At 37.0% G+C, this 16,664-nt stretch overlaps 1 long non-coding RNA gene across 3 annotated transcripts; it reads right to left on the bottom strand.

Moving 5' to 3' along the window:
* Nucleotides 1–1,722: 1,722 nt before the first annotated feature.
* On the bottom strand, nt 1,723–16,357 carry LOC121673934. Of its 3 annotated transcripts, none has more exons than XR_006019368.1 (4): nt 9,835–16,357; nt 6,416–6,544; nt 3,311–5,660; nt 1,723–2,281 (listed from the first exon to the last, which is right to left on the bottom strand). It is a non-coding gene; the product is annotated as an uncharacterized LOC121673934 (long non-coding RNA). The 3 variants fall into 3 exon arrangements; XR_006019367.1 differs by having other exon boundaries at nt 1,723–3,421; nt 5,422–5,660; XR_006019366.1 differs by having other exon boundaries at nt 1,723–5,660.
* Nucleotides 16,358–16,664: the final 307 nt, after the last annotated feature.

Raw genomic sequence — 16,664 nt, 5'->3', positions numbered from 1 at the left:
CAGACAATTAAGGAAAAAAGCTCTCAATGTTGCTTTTCTAAAATTAATTATGAAAACAGAGTAGAGAATTCTCTATTAATAGGCTGATTCCCACTAGACAGTAGCCAAAGAAGGAGACTCCTTTCCTCTAGTTGGAAAAGACAATATGACACCCCATAGCTTGCTGGCAGTTTACCCCTGCATGGAAGACTCGATCTATGGTCATTTTAAAATGGCCTTCTTTCTTAACAGACAGGGATTTTGGCCCAGAAAAAGACTGAAAAAGGTGCACAGATCAAGGGCTTAACTATTTACCTTTTCAACTAGTACATACTAAAGAACTTGTTTAGCAAACAGATCAGTCCTAGGTGCATTGCAGTTCTACTGTCATTTAGGGCTTAAGTGAATGTATGGATTTACAGGTGGTTTGCAGCCACTATATGATTTTTGTCTTTAATTTGCCAGCAAGCCTTGGTTCTGTTTTGGAAGGTGACCAACTTATAAAATGTTCAACCTATAATATGCCCATCTAGGCCATATTTTAGCTTCACTTTATGCTTTTGGCTCCTTTGGCTTTTAGAGGCAGGAAAATATTGCTCGATAGGAAGGGTTATTTTTCGGTTGCCAGAATTCCTTTGCAGTTTTAATGGAAAGAAGCAGAACTTTTTGGGGGGAGCCAAAATCTCATTTCCATTCCACTCTCATACAGCCACTGTTGTATCTGCAGGGCCTGCAGAATGTAACTGCTGCGGCAGGGCAAACAAAGGCGCCATTCAGCGTGGAGAGCAGCTTCCCTTCCGCACCGCGCTCTGGCCACGGCGAGCTTGGCTAGAGCACGCTATCTGACCGACACAGGATTCTCTGCCTGAACAAAACTCCCCAAGGACACCCCTTTGGCATCCTGAATTAGTCCAGTGGGATGAAGACTTCCTTTTTAGCACTGGCGTGAGCGCTGAAACACAGCTGTGACTTGCTTTTGTTTCCCCGCTCTTTACATACAGACGTATTCTTTGGGATCATACTTCACAAAACTATTGCTCATTGGAGCTCAGGTGGCTGGTTCCACTACCCCAACTGTGTGCTGGGATGGTATGTTCCGAAGTTACAGAAGCTGTAAGAGGACATTGTTTCTAATCTGCCACCTCTGGGATCCCATCGCAGGGGTCATTTCCTGACTTTTATCTCATTTCAATCCAGTCCCTTGAAAGTTCCCACCCCCTGTAACTTTGTAAACTAAGTAAATAAGTGATGTATTTTCCCATATTCCTCGGTTATGCACATAAAAGAAATTACTTTAGTTTACCATTTTGCTTAAGAAAATTAATATAGAGGCAATTGCTGATTTAAATAGTTAAACTAGGATTAAGTTATAAACTGTCTGCAAGGAAAGGAACACCTTATTCATAGTGTTGGTTCATTTTCAGACTTCAGGCTGATGAAAAGTACAAAAAAAATGTTAAAGTTTCATAAAAAGCTTAACACTTCTTAGGAAGAGTTCTGTCAATCTTCAACACATCTTTTTTTTAAAGAGCAAAACCAGGTCACAACTTTCATTTTCAAGCCCTAGATTACATAGTACCCATACTAGATTCAAAAGGCAGGCTTTTCTTCATAGATAAACAACAGATATGGCTGACAGAGGTTAGGCCACCATGACTACAAGCACCATTTCAACACAGTCACCATTATGAGCTTTGCCAGTACAACATTGAAAGCCAGTGATTAAAGAGAAACAAGCTAAGATTAGTTCATCAACTTTATTCCTAATGAAATAGCATTGAAGCAGTGGAAGTTTATATCATGGATTAATAAGGCCCACTATATCTGCAGTTTACTTCTGCGTGTCATGAACAGATATGGCAGAAATATTTTCCCAGATAAACCAGTTTAGCACCAATGACTTCAGGGACGTACCCTTTATTTAAATCACTATGATCAGTACAATTGAATGTACAGTACAGTTCTAATTTGAGGATAATGCAGGCAAACCTCTGATTTCTGTAGTATGTTGTGTTTCCTCCTTTCTTTCTCAAAGTAAAACTATTTTATTTATAGTCATCCACAAAATGTGGACTTCAGTAACAGATGAGTCACAAAGGATTGGTAGTTCAGTTCAGATACACATCCCGAAGTTTAGCAGTTTCCAGAGTTTACCTGATCTCATCCAAACTTCTCCAGCTGGGAAATTAGATGGCAATTTCCTAAAAACAGTCTGTCTTGTGACTTTGTAGTGCTTCCTTGTTTCATTCAGGTCAGCTGTAGTTCAAGAACTATATTTTGGCATTTCCAATTTCAGTTCTGGCTGAAACAGAGAAGTGCCAAGACATAACTTCGCAATAGCTTAAAAAAATTTTTTAAGAGATTAGATATGCTCCCTGTTGGTTTGAATTTCACATTAATTTTATTCTAGATAGGCTGATCTAGCCATTTCCACACAATAATATCCCTAGTTTCTTCACTGACCAAATATATTTTGTCCAGCAGCATTTTTCAGAAACAAAGCGATTTGAATTGAGTGTGAAAACTGGCTGGCACATAATTACATAGAAAGATTCCTGGACTGTTGGCAATACTGGCAAGTATTTTTCCCAGCACTTTTTAACCTAGCTCTAAGTTGTTGTATACTTAGACTAAGTGGCATGGATAGATTTATTTAGAGTATTGTTACTAATGGAGTCATTTATACTACAGCAAATGAGGCTGTTACATCTTACCTGGCATATTCTCTTATATTAGGAAGTCCTATAGTTGTGTGAATGAGGATTTTTTGAACAATTGCATCAGGATTCCAGTCCAAAATTGGAGAATAATCTTTAGCAGTGATATTGCCTAAAACTTCTGATTTTGATTTATTTTTATTATATTTCTTGTATTCACTACAGGGAAATAAATGGTCCTCATCTGCAATTTAAATGGATTGGTCATTTGCATAAACTTATTTGAGTAATCAGTTTTTAAACCTTTAAGAACCAGCTTCCAGAAGAATGAAGATAAATTGCAGAGAAAGCAGTTGAATAAAACAACCCATGGATGTGTGATGTACTTTGCATTATTTCATTGTAATACTCCTGTTTCCTCCATTTTAACATAAACACATACACACATGTATCTGGACTTTCATTCCTGAAATGCAATTTTTGCAGCCTTCACTGGTAAGTCACACACCTACACTGCTCTTAAGCACTGGTATCTCACACAAGTGTCCAAACAAAATTCACATACAACACTTTCTGCTAAAAAAACCTGATGATATGGCAGCCTTACACTTGTAGGATGTCAGTGAATTCTAATGGAATTTAGTAGAGGCAGGGTTTCCCAGCTATACAAGTACCTTTGAATTTTGTTGGCTGCAAAGCTGGCTGATTGTTCTGATTTTTGTCTTCTTCTCTCATACTTTTGAATGACGAACACAATTTGGTTTAGGTGTTTGTACTGAAGAGGTCTAGGAAGGAGAGTAGAGTTTGAATAAGAAAAAAGAACTAAGATATAGATAGCATTTAGGAAACCAAATAATGCAGCCAATATTATGCTACTATAGTATTTACTTTAGGACCTTGTACCATAGAAAGGTCTCCAAGTCAGTGGCTCTTCATCTAACACTTCTAAAAAAAAAAATGTGCTAATTAATTTCGGTTTTTCTATTTTTTTTATTTCATCAAAATTCTTGGCCATTAAGAGGAAGTTCCTGGCAGATGTCATCTTGCCCACACTAAAGCAAGAAGCCGTGAAATAAAATCAACCTTGCGTCTTTGTTAGCCGGGTGAAAACTTTTAAAGAGCAGTCAAGAAGCAACTTCTTTTGTCTTTTATTACCAGTAGGTGTGGCCTGCAGAACTATCATGGGGTTTCATAAACCTCAGAGCTAGCTGAAGACTTTATATCAAAATGTTTTGGGCTACTTTTTTTCCTTATAGAAAACATGGTGTAATATCTTTTTTTTTTTTCCCCACAGGAGAAAAGTCTTTGTGTAGAATTCCTTCCCTTTCCCTTTAGGAAAATCAAGAAAAAGATTCTTTCCGGTTGACTGAATATGAAACCAAATATTCTGGTTTGCTGAACTAATCTGAAATGTTTCATTTGAAGTCAGCACATACTGAAATCAATATTCCTCTGCAGCTGCTTTGCTATACGTCTCATACTCCTATTTCCTCTTGCAGACTAGTGTTTCTTGGTCAAACTCTCTTTTCCAATTAGATGGACGGTACTTCATCAAAGACACATGACCTGTGTATTAAGCAAAAGACTTCGGTTTGGCCATATGAAAATATTTCATTGGGAAAACCTTGAAACCAAGTATTTCCTTATTTCTGCACTGAAATTGTTCAAAATAACACAATAAATAGGAATGTCAGCTCTTGTTTCACTCTGAGATGAAAGGATGTATAGCAATATTATTAGTCTCAAACAGATGACGCTCTGATTTTCATTCAGATCAAGCACGATTAGAAAGAGCTTCCCATCCTACTAGTACAAACTAAATCACTTCAGTCTGCATACTTTGGTCCATGTTTGCTCAAGAATCCCATAGGTTTCCATGAGGTTTCCAGAACCTGAAGAAGACAGCGTTTTATGTGTTTCTTGCATTAAGGCATGAGTCTGCTCCCACTGAACAGTGTGTGTTTTGTCACCAACTTCAATGAGAGGATCATCTTAAGTGAGTATTTATGGGTATAACAGCAAAGCCATGGGGCATATGGTTATCTCTCAATAAGCCACATCCTCCTGTGATTTTTTTGCTTATACAAATCATAAATGGCCACTTTGTAATAGAATTAAGTTATCCAGATTCATAAGAAAAGAACCTTTTAAAGTTGAAGTACTGTTACTCACTTGTTTTTGAAGTTGCTTGCTAACATGGCTTTGATAGGGAGAACAAGTACATCAGTAAAAACCTGGCTTGTTTTAGGGTCTAGTCCATCTTCTGATCAGAGAAACAGCATCCACAAGGCTGTTCTTTAGCTATCTTGGATGAGGTGTTTAAAAGTAAAACAAAATACTGAATGTCCATCGATCACAAGCAGTACCACATGAACTGTCATTGAGTTGATTTTGTTTTTTTCATTCAAAACAGTTTCTGTGTGAGAAACCCAGTAACATCCCTAGCTTTAAATATTTGGGACTTAGTGCATCTCACATATAGCCCTTTCCCTTTCCCTTTCCCTTTCCCTTTCCCTTCCCTTCCTGCAGTCATTCCCAGAAAAACTATTAAGAACTTTGTGAAGATGATCTAAGTAAGTAGTACTAGCACTACAGTACTAGTACTGAAAACTGCTCTGAGTGAACTTCTGGGTACAGGATTTAAATTCTTTCACATGTGCCCCTACTTTCGTGTATCAAGAAAGATCTCTTTCACAGCATTGCCAGCTTCACTGAAAAGTACTTCATGTTTACCATTATTTATTCTTGTCAGGTAATCTTCAAGTTCTCCTGTGGCAGAACTTACCCAAGAAGTAGGACTTGAGATTCCATTGTGCATATTATTACCATTCCACAGCAGCAAAATGCCATCTTTTCATTCTATAATAACAGCAAAACCTGAATTTCTGACAAGCTGAATTCCCATGGCTAATATTGTGACTGAAAACACCAAGAACAGCAGCTTTATTTTTTTCATGTTTGGCAGGATGCTTTTGGGTAGTTTACATGACTTAGAACAGACACTTCTGTTTTCTTCATGGAACCCTGGAAGTAAAAATGGAAAAGCATAAGGTTTCCTTTATCCATTCTGTGATAAACTGGTAATCACATAAAAGAAGGATACTCGCACACATTAAAAATAAGATCAATGCAATAATATCCTATATTCATCTTGTAACATATTGCTGTAATTATGTCAGACCAAAACATCTCTTACTGAAGTCAACTTGAACCTCCCCCCCCCACAGAGATACAAAATCCTTTGAATTTTCCTTTTAAAGGAGCAAGATACTCAAAACTTTGAGCTCAGATTACCTTTAGCTACAGTGTGCTATGAGCACCCCTTAAAAAGTTTGGATAATTGGTAAAGAAAGCTACCTATCAGTTTGTGACTGGTGGAGCTCTTTTACAACCCATTCGACACTATCCTTGTTTTCTTTTCTACTCTGGCTTTTTTAGACTACTACACTGTTTGATTTCATAACCATGTGGCATCAAATAAAATCTGGATAATATTTTTATCAGTTATTTTCTCTTTCTTCTATACCTGTTTTCTGTCTCTTTTCTCTGTAAGAAAAGCAGCCAAAACAACCACAACCAACAACATAATTCCAAATCTGTTAAGTTGCTGATTTCATGTTTTTCGGCATCTGCAGTGATTTCTACACACATTTCTGTCAGTATTTATAATAATGGAAGACATTTTTGCTTTTCAAAACTACAAATTTCAGTCTAAAACATCTTTTGCTAATATATGAGAAGACAGAAGTCTGAGTTTAATGAAATCAATTTCATGTTACCTAAAGCTTCTCAGTACAAGCCTGCTGAGTCCCCAGTTTCAGGGCAGAAACTATGGTTCCACAAATTGTTGGCCTAATCATTCCCATAGAAGCTGCAGTTGTTTCCAGCAGAAGCCAATCCCCACACCACTAAAATAAAAGATTGAGGAGACAAAAGAAAAGATGTTGCAGATGGTCATTCTGATTCTTATCCCCATTTGATGAAACACAGAGCACAGCTGCACTCATCTAGTGACAATTTCAGCTCAGACATGTTATGCTTCCGCAGCATCGATGGGAGTGCACCTTCCCTGATTGTGTCTCTTGGTTGGTACTCAGCCAGTATGTGCTGATAGAAACCATGGCTGGGAAGGCTCATGTCAGACTGTGGCAAGCAAGGAGGCAACACAACAAGCAGAAACCACTAAAGGAGAACTCAGCTGGAGCCCCGGTTTTCAGTTCTGCATTCTTAGTACCACATGTTGTTTGCCCTTAACTCTGAAGTTGCCATGTCGATTGCTTTTGTCTTCTGTTCTTTGTTGTTGGCAATTACTGGATTATACAGGATGAATTACAGGAGCATCTGAAATCTAGTTAAAGATACACTTACTGAAGGGGAAAATGCTGGTGTGATTACAGACCTTGTACTTGCTCAAGAATATCATTAGCATTCATTTTGATAACAACAAGGACTGCACTTGTCCAGTGAAAGTACCTGTATTTATTCATTGCTATTAAAATATCAAATCAGCATTTCCTTTAGCTGTTTGTCTACAGCTTACAAATTGATTTAGACTGTGAAGTGCAGACTTTACAAGGAATTGAAGTCTTTTACATTTCAGTTGCTGCTTTTGGCAACACCATACACCGTTAACAGTTTACCATAACCTCTGTGCAGAAAAAGTATTTAACAGTTGTAGTGTCATGTAACATACTTCAAAACTAAAATATTTGTGACAGATACCCTAACACTGTCAGAATTATTAATATCAACACTTAATTAAGGATCAAATTTCTGACACTCTTTTAACTGGACAACTAATTTAACAAGTTGGTGTTACAAGTTGAAGTAATTTACACTGCCTTAAATTGACAGAATTAGGCAGATTTTTTCAGAATACACTCACTACCTGCACGATTTCTTTTTTATTTTAAATATTTCTGGCACTTGCAATTTTATTTTGCATATCCATGGTATGTAAAGTTCATTATTATTTTTTATGCTGGTGCATCAGTGTAGCAAAGGTTTTCTCATTTCATAAAGCTTACATGTGTGACTAGATTTAGTTCAGCAGTTCTATAAAGCCAATTCCGTTGAGTTGATTACTTATCTAAATGAAGTGTGGCTTTAAAATAATCATAATCATGTGCCCCATGGTAACTTAGTGAACAAAAATGGGCAATATTTTCACCTAATGGGGCTCTGTTACTTTTCTGACTATGATTTGCTTTTATCCCATGAAGGACAGTTTACTTTGTAGAGTCTAATGACCAGTCAAGGAAATAATGCCTACAACATTTTTATCCCACATTCTGTTAAGGAGCAGTTTTAAAAGACACCTGGGAAAAGAAATGTAAATCTACAGGTAACTTAAAGCAATGCAATATGCTTATATGACTGTGGCATTTGTAAAAGTTGACACTACAGGGGTAATACTGTATCATCTAACAAAAAAATAAAAAAAGAAAGGGAGTATATTTTTCCTGTCTGTGTCTTGCTAAAATTAAATGCAGCACCAAATGCTAGCCATGGACTTAGATTCACCTGGCTAGTGATCTTCAGGTCTCTCAAATTCCTTAAGTAGCTTTCTCCTCAAACTTCCAGAAACCTGGTCTCTCTCTAGGATATGCAGTAAGACTGTATGTTAAAATTCAGTCTCTACCCATTAGCACCCATAGAAACATGAGCCTTCTATAAAAGAGATTATCCCATGCTTGTTCTTACACAGAAAACAGAGGTTGATTTGCTGTCGGTTGTGTTTGGGATAATGGTTAGTGACATTATTTAGGACATGGGAGATGGAGAACTAATGTCATTCTCAGCCTGAGGGTTTTTTAATCTACCTCTCTCTCCTCTTTGTGGCAATTCTGTAATCATCCACTGACGAAGCAGGGTGGGTGAGATGTGGTGATACTGAATTACCACAGAACCACGCGACAGAAAAAAAAAAGGTTACTCTACTCTCACTATGTAAAACTCAAACAAGTTATTTTACAGCACTGAATTAGCTGAATCTATAAGTAAACACAGACATAAAAAAGTCATTTTGTGACTGTTGTGGCAACATAATAAAACCAGTTTACAATAATTACCTGTTCGTATAATTCCCAGAAAAATTTCTATATTATTTAGACATACAAAGCATCTGGCAGCTTTGTATATTAGGCCTTCATCAATATAACATGGTAATTGTTTAAGTATTTTGTTTCATTAAGAGCTGTGCAGCATCTGCTTCCCATCAGACATGGTAGTTAGATGAAGAAAGTATTTTATAAAAACTTAACTAAATTGTTGTCTCCTTATACTTGTGAAATAAGAACAGAATTGTCATCCTCAGTTGTAAATGGAAAAACTTAATAATTTTTTTTCAAGTGGTTTATGCAGCTATGGTGGCTGTTTGAAGTCAGGCTCTTCTGACTGCAGAATCAGCGTGTCTTCCTTAGCAGCACAGAATGGTCCTGCATTTAGTTTCATCTGTAGAGAGTTGTGTTCAAAATCTCACCCATTATTTTTTATTCTATTTAACATTCTAGAATACACTTCTACCTAAACACCTTACTCTTTTTCAGTAAGACTCTCTAGTTCTGCCTCTGCCATATGTGCAGGAGTATGAAAGGATGACAATGCTGCAAACTTTAATGCCTAAAGTGTATTACAATTCCTGCCATAAATTGGAGAATACCTAGTCAGTTAACTGAAATTTTGTACTGCAGTGGCCTGTGAATTATGATGCAGTGCTGCAAAATTGTCTTAATTCTTCTTGTACCCTCATGGAGTCCAGAAAATGGAGCACCCAAAGGATTTTTATCTTTTAAAGCAGTTATACCATCCTTAATTTTAGGGGATTACCAGCATTCATCTACTTTGGTCCAAGTAAGAAATCAATGTGACTGCCTATGGAGTACTCTGAATTTTATAATAAAGTGAAATTACAAGTAGAAAACTGTAACAAATGCATGGATACAGGAATACCAGTCCCTTTCAACTCAGGTTCACAAATAAATCAGGTATCAGTCACAGGCATTATGGTTTCATTGAGTTTTAGACACCTTCTGTGTACATCATCAGAAGAAATACCATCTTCATCTGTGCAAGATCCTGATGTTATTTGCCTCACATGTCTTCAGAACTTACAAGCAGAGAAGTACAGTAATAGAAAAATCAAAATTTCACTAGCCAAAAAAAAAAGTCATTGACAGCTATTTTTTATCAATCTTACCTGAATCATTGCAACACCTTCAGGCATCAGTTAGAGATCCACGCTCCTTTCTCCTCAGTGTTGCATACTCATAAACTTAAAACTGTACGAAGCTTCTTCCTGTTTTTCCATCTGATATTAATATTTTGAAGGGGATTTTTTCTCTCTTTGTTAGATTCCTGTAAACAGATCCTTACTTCTGTGAAGTGAGTGAATTTCTATACAGGAAAAAGAATTAGATTAAAATTTCAAGGTTGATAAGAGCGTCACCACCAATCTGTGGCACAGAGCACTGTTGCTCTATGCAGGGGGACATGGTAAAATTAGTCTGCTTGGGACAGAAAAATCCTGAGAACTCTTTTCTTTCCCCTCTAGTTTCAGCTTCTGTTACCTGATCACACCTGGGGGGGATTTATGTTGGTTGTTTTCTTTTTGTTTGGGCTAATTAGTGTCAGAAAAGCCTGCCCCAGGCAAGATTTCGTCCAAGTCCTGCCTGTTAGATCCAGGTAATTACTACAAGAACTGAACTTCAAATTCTACTTTTTTTCCAGGTAACAGGTAGGTCAGTTTAATTGGTATTTGGTTGCTTCTCTGTAGTTAAAAGGATTCCTGATGGGAATTGGCATTTAAAATAAATCCAGTCCCTGTAGTAGGCTACATCCTGGTCAGGTCATTGTTGGGAGGGGGGAATGGAAGAAGGTCTAAAATGTCCAGGGCATTTAAATGAGGAAAAAAATTAATGGGCTCTGTAAGAAGTTCAGTATTTTAATACACTTGTAGGCCTAAAATCCAGAGAATTTTCCTAAGTCTGAGAATTTAATTAAATCTGTTGTAGGCTTGAATAAAATATTTCTTGACCCTTATTTTCCTACGGTGGGAGAAAGAAACAGCAATATTGACTGATCTCACAGGTGAGCATTCCAGGTGAATAAACACGTGTTTATATTAGGCTCTGAATATATAAATTGATTTAGTAGAATGAGAATAAGGAAAAGCCAGGCACAATGTATAATTCTAGTAGTGTATGCGCATATAAAGTTACTATTTTTTACATAAAGTATCAGAGTTATTGAAATCTCAAATCTTTAAAAAGAAAATTAAGATATTTCAAGCTGGAGTGTGACTCAGAACCATGTCTTTAAGATCTTTTGTGCTGTCTGAAAGATCCACAAAGCAACAGGGGGGACAGACTTTATATGAGAAGCAGCAAAAATGCTGTCAAAAGCTAATATAAACAAATATAAAATATAGAGAAAAATAAATGTGTTTTGCCATTCTGTATGATTCAGTGATGCATTATGTTTAGTAGTGTCAACCGTATGTGTTTAAGGCAAAAATGTGGTTGTATTTCAGCTGATGCTTTTTCTTTGATTTTACAATATACCTGAATTCTGCGCAGCTTTGTATTATTCACTGAAAGGTTGACAGCAAATTGATTCAATACATCAATAAATTGCATTTCAATAAAATTCATTCAATATATTTACTGTTAAAGACAGTAAGAACAAGATAATCAAGCTCCTTTCTGCTTTCCTTGTTTGTCTCTTTGGCCCGGTTTTAAACACTTCAATTTTTTTTCTAATGGGGTTAAAGGAGAGCTAGCAGGAAGTGTAGTACCATTTTTACTGTATTTCTCTGAGTCACTAAGTGTCCCCAAGAGATGATGGTATCTGAATTCCTCAGCTTGGTCCTCCTCCTTGCATCTGACATAGTTTCAGTGTCAGAAACAGGAACAAAGACTTGTTTAAAACAAAAAGAAGCAAGCAGCAGGACCCAAAATTATATATGCATATTAAGAATGTGTACGGCTTGGGAAAATAGTTTCTTCTCCCCTACATTCACCAGTTCCTCTGTTTCTTAGAAAATCACAGCTATTCAAGTGTACAGTGATCACTTTATAAGTTGGACATTCAGAGATTTATGGAAAGATGACTAATTTGACAAATAGCATTTATAGTGAGATGAGACCAGCTACTTTTACAGATTTTGGTTTACTAAAAAATAATGCTGCAAGTGTTTCTCAGTATACAATCATCTAAATAACTAATATGTTATTAAGGAAGAAGCAATAAAAAAGGAGTTGCTATTTAATCCATTAGTGAATATTTTTGTTCCTGCGGTAGTTTCTGCATTGCGCCTCAGAGATGGCTGTACTGAAGTGATAGATATGTAAGTTTTGGTATTGAAGTATCTGAGCCCTCCCAAAAGAGGATATAAACATTACTGCAACAAATAAAGAAAATGCTCTGGAACAAATGCCATTTAGAAAAGTGGCTTTCAAAAATATTTCTTCAGAAAACAGAACAAAAACAAACAAAAAAAGAAGAAAATAAGTAAGCAACAAATAGTCAATAGATTTTTTTTTTCAAAAGCAGAATACTGTGCCCTAGAAGGATTCTTAAAATTTTTTTTGTTTTCCTGGTGTTTGTAAAACTTTCTTTAATAATTGAAAAGTGAGGTCATATGCTATCACTTCATACTGATTATAAAGGATAAAAAAATGTGTTTTCTGAGATGAGGTCTTTACAGAAGGTTGCTTACAAGATAATTTATTTACTGGTTTAAATTCTATAAAGGGAAGAGTTATTCCCAATAGTCTATAAGGTTTAGTGAGGTTTTTTAATAAAGCATGATAACATAGTCAAAATTCTAAAATGAATATACAAACAAAGAGGGCAAGGAGATAAAAATTAAATATAAAGGCTTTAAATCTGAGCTTTATGATTCAGTGTTTCTCATGCAGTAATTTACTATAACTGAAATGAGGACACTGTGTCCTTACATGACTGATGTAAATTTGGGTCTAAAACATAGGACATCCCTCATAATGAAGTATGGGTTTGGGTGTGTCAGATATATGTGTGGCTTCATTTGAAATTAGCTCCACAGCTGAACATTACAGGAGAAGAATATGCTGAAGTTTCTTCCCATACCATAGCAGAGAATGTCACAAACGAGTGACTCATTGCCTGAGCTATATTTCCAGTTTCTGTTATGTTTGGTCATCTTTCTCCTGTGTGGGAAGATGGCATGTCTGGTCTCCTAAGCCCCACTTTATGTGCAGTAGCTGAGACATGGCCAGCTGCAAGGGTGAAACAATTGTAAAATGTATCTTGTCCCCTTATTTTTCCAGTGGACCTATGTCAGACAGCTGGAAAACCTACAGTGAAATTTCATTGACTCTTCCACACATGGTCTGTAACACACAGAGGAGGTTCAACCCTACAATATATACTGTGCTTCCTATGTGGCTCTCAAGCCCCATAATGTGGCACTTTGGGATATGGTTTAGTGGTGAACAAGCCAATGCTGGGTTACCAGTTGGACTTGATGATCTTAGAGGTCTTTTCCAACTTTAGTTTATGATTCTAGAGGTTGCAACAGGGCAGGGGTCAGTCTGTTCTCCCAGGTAAAAAGCAACAGGACAAGAGGAAATGGCTTCAACTTTTACCAGGGGAGGTTTAGATCAGATAGTAGGAAAAAATTCTGTACTGAAAGGGTGGTTATACATTGTAACAGGCTGCCCAAAGCAGTGGTGAAACCACCATCCCTGGAAGTGCTCAAAAGGCATGCAGATGTGGCACTTGGGGATATGGTTTAATGGTGAATACGGCAGTGGTTAAGTTGGTTAAGTGGGACTTCATGATCTTAGGGGTCTTGTCCAATCTTAACAATTCTATGATTCTAATGAGAAGACCTCCATTATCCATGCACATCTGTGACAATCAGTATCTCATATTTTCTTTTTTGTTTTTGAAGATGTCCTATTTATGTAATTTCAAGCAGAAACATCCTTGATTTAATAGAAACAACTATACTCTCACATACAGAGAGGACAGCTGGTGCTGTTTCTGGGGAAAAAAAAAGAAAAGATTAATATATAGGACCTTTTCAGGACCCTTCACAGTAAATGGAAAACATCAAAATTGACATGATTGCACTGTGGATTTGACAGGCTGCATTCTCTCTAGTATCTACTTTTACCAGCATACAAAAGTCACTGAATTGCATGGAATACAACCTGAGACAGAACTTCTGTCCAGTCCTTTCAAAAAACTTTATTTAGCCAGCTTCAGTTCCTAACCAGAGCCCTCACTGTATGGAAGCTACATATGGATCCTGTGTATCTGTGAGTCTTTCTTGTCTGATACTTATATTTTGTTATTTCAATGGTAGTGCAACCAAATCAGTTTCAAGCAAGCCTGCCACACCAGAAGATGCAAAGGTTGTCATGTCAAAATGACACCATGGATTCTCATGTACCACACTACCCACAGTGTAGTATGCCAGGGTGTGGAAGATGAGCTAATTTATGTAGATAGTACTTGGTGAAAAATATCATTCCTCCTAAAATAATAAAAGTTAGAAATAAGTGAACACAGTTCAACAATACAAATAAATCTGCAGATGATTTGCATGTGAAACAAGAAAGAATACTTCCATTTGCATGACAGACTACTGTCTGCTTGCTCTGAACTAGCTCACTCCTTTTATTCCTCCCTTTTTTTTTCTTCAAGTTGTCATACAAGTTGGCTGAATGTTCTATCATGCTAAATTCTGATATTTATGCAAGTGGAATGAGTACTTGCTATACATCTTTGTGCACCAGAAAAGTTGAACTTCAACTCTCCTTTTGACTGTTGAAAAGATGTATTGTGTATATATATGGAGAAGGAATAATTATGGGGCTTCCTTGCTATTTATACTTGTTTTCCTCTTTTCAGTTCTATGCATCCACTGATTGTTGTCACAATCACATTTCTTCTATGTGATAAAAAGTATAATAGCACAAAGAGCTATATTTCATATCTCCTTCAGCACCTCATCTTACAGCCTTACGTGTTTTACATCTTTCAAATACTTAACACAAAGTGCACAATTCTCATATCCTCTCTGCCCCACTGAGATTTGGTTGATGTCATATATACACCCATTTCCACTGGACTTCACAAGCATCACGATAGATAGCAGGACAATTTGGAGTATGATGATCTTTCTGGCTTATTCCATTACTTTTCCTTGATGATCATTTTAAGAGACACGCATTTCTTCCTCTGTGGTCACCAAACTCATTATTTCTTTGTATGGAGAAGTTGCCTTGTGTGCTCAATCACTTCCTTTCTATGAGAAATTCATTAGACACAGATACAGTCACTCATGGTATTTCTTGAATTCTGTTGAACATGTATTTCTGACAAATGCTACGTGTTCACTCCAAGGCATGATGCAGTGTTAGTCATCTCTATGTGTTCATACTAAAAATAGTCAACCCCACAGCCAACTACCTCTGTGTTAGTGGAAGCCAGCTCTGTGACTGTGGAAGGGTGACTAACTCCTAGAGCAAACATTCTCCAGAATGCCTCTGCTTAGTCAGTTTAGCTAGGACATTTCCTCCACTACATGATTAATGTTCTAACCATTGTCTTCAACATTAGCTTTGTATTGACAATGGTAATGAGAAACATTTAGTGTGAAACTTCATTCCAAATTTAAAATATGCTCTTTAGTAAGTTAAAGGGGATATCTTTATTGTTTGTACTGCCTCGTGTTCCATTTTTGCTAAAGCACATGAGATCAAAGTATGCCCTGAGGCATCTTACATCACCGCTACAGTTTAAAAACTGTGTTGGCCAATAACTAACAACAATTGATTGCTGTCAGATTTCACCAGGCACCACAGAAGGGGTCAAACTGATAGAAAATTTTAGCATCTTACAAGAGAATGTGAGAATCTTCCTGGTAGCAGAGAAGAAAACCGTTACAGACTTTTTTGTTCTGGACTAAGCCAGATCTCTACAATGCCAAATAATGGTTACAGTTAGTAACGAAGTGTACATTGTCATGCCTCTTATATGTATATGCATGTTTGTATACATACACAGATATGTTTGTGTGTGTGTAAAATATTTCAATATCTATATACACATTTTATTGATAAATAAAAGAATGTATGGACAAAAACTGACACACGTGATTTCCAGCTCTTGTTTTCGCAAACTAAATTCCAAGTCCTAGTTCTGAACTTAGCACTATAGGTCACTCTTTAACTGAAAAATATTTTCAGAAACCAGGCAAACATATGTCAAGACAAACTATTAACACCAGTTAGAAAGAAAACACCAGTCTGAACTTTCATCTGGAACTCGAAGCAGTACTGTGTCCAGTTCTGGGTCTCTCGCTTCAAGAAAGACATTGAGGAGCTGAAGCGTGTCCAGAGAAGGGTAATGAAGGCAGTGAAGGGTCTAGAGAGTAAGTCCTATGAGGGGCAACTGGGGGAGCTGAGATTGTTTAGCCTGGAGAAAAGGAGGCTCAGGGGAGACCTTACTGCTCTCTACAACTCCCTGAAAGGTGGTTGTAGTGAAGTGGGACTCAGCCTCTTCTGCCAGGCAGCAAGTGACAGGACAAGACAACATGGTCTCAAGCTGTGCCAGGGAAGGTTCAGGATGGATATCAGGCTGGAAGAAATCCATCATGGAAAGGGTTGTCAAGCATTGGAACAGACTCCCCAGAGAGGTGGTGGAGCCACCATCCCTGGAAGTGTTCAAGAAACAACTGGACATGGCACTTAGTCCTGTGGTCTAGTTGACAAGTTGGTGACTGGTCAAAGATTAGACTCGATGATCTTGGTCTTTTCCAACCTAAATGATTCTGTGATTCTGTAATACATAAAAATAAGAAGTTCAGAGGAAACGTTTCAGACGTTGTCCTACAGAATTGAAGTGTGGTTAAAAAGATGAAAGGACTGAAATTTCAATCCTTATGTTTAAAGCTAAGTATTTGTATTGCTATTATATTACTATTTGATGAAAAATTGGACATGAGCCAACAGTGTGTGCTTGCTGCCCCAAAAG

The sequence above is a fragment of the Corvus kubaryi genome, unplaced genomic scaffold (assembly GCF_017639235.1).
Source record: "Corvus kubaryi isolate FWS band 111438036 unplaced genomic scaffold, C.kubaryi_AGA036_p1.0 66, whole genome shotgun sequence".
Taxonomy (NCBI): domain Eukaryota; kingdom Metazoa; phylum Chordata; class Aves; order Passeriformes; family Corvidae; genus Corvus; species Corvus kubaryi.
Note: the sequence above shows the minus strand (reverse complement) of the source record. Positions and strands in the feature narration are given on the sequence as shown.